This window comes from Gekko japonicus, unplaced genomic scaffold (assembly GCF_001447785.1).
Source record: "Gekko japonicus isolate JY-2015 unplaced genomic scaffold, Gekko_japonicus_V1.1 scaffold1453, whole genome shotgun sequence".
Classification (NCBI taxonomy): Eukaryota; Metazoa; Chordata; class Lepidosauria; order Squamata; family Gekkonidae; genus Gekko; species Gekko japonicus.
In genome coordinates, this window is record NW_015167093.1 from 30,189 (window position 1) to 31,084 (window position 896).

At 49.0% G+C, this 896-nt stretch overlaps 1 protein-coding gene across 1 annotated transcript in view; it reads right to left on the reverse strand.

The window, feature by feature from the left end:
* Nucleotides 1-896, reverse strand: part of SPTY2D1 (SPT2 chromatin protein domain containing 1) — a 21,646-nt gene that overhangs the window by 2,662 nt on the left and 18,088 nt on the right. The window lies entirely within an intron of this gene.

Here is an 896-nt window from a genome sequence, read left to right on the forward strand (position 1 = left end):
AGAGATTGGATTTATACCCCGCCCTTCACTACCCAAAGGTGTCTCAGAGCGGCTTACAAACTCCTTTCCCTTCCCCTCCCCACAACAGACACCCTGTGAGGTAAAAGAAGAAGAGATTGGATTTATACCCCGCCCTGCACTACCCAAAGGTGTCTCAGAGCGGCTTACAAACTCCTTTCCCTTCCCCTCCCCACAACAGACACCCTGTGAGGTAGGTGAGGCTAAGAAAGCTCTGAAAGAAACTGCTCTTTTTTCAAGAACAGCTCTTGTCAGGACTACGGCTTGCCCCAGAGGTCATCCAACCAGGTGCAAGTGGAGGAGTGGGGGAATCAAACCCGGTTCTCCCGGATTAGAATCTGCGCACTTAACCACTACACCAAACTGGCTCTGTGTTGGTTATCTCTATATATTGGTTATCTCTAGTCAGAGTTTTTTGTGCTTTGTTCCTGTCCTTGTACACTGGCTCCCCTTCTTTTTTGGTTGCTTACATTTCAACAGAAGCAGACCAGTTCGACTGATCATATTGTTTCGGGGTTAGACCAATCATGGAGAACGTAGTGCAATTAGGCAAAGTTCAACATTAATCTTTTTCTAGGTACCCAAACTACTGGGAGCAACACAAAACTCTCAGAGCAAATTGCAAAATATATGTTTTGGGGAAAAATGGAGGTAAAGATTAATTCAGTGTATTTTGTCCATGATTATAATGGGCACAAATAATTGAAAATTCTTGGGTCAAAACACGGTGATTGCCTGTACAACTGATAGGGTTGCCAAGTCCTACCGTAAGCCGCAGCCGGGGACTCCCGGGCTTGCTCCGGGAGCGCCCGCGCCGTGCGAGCACGTCACCCGGAAGTGACGCAGCTGCGTCGGGCGCAACGGGGGCGGGGCCGCGG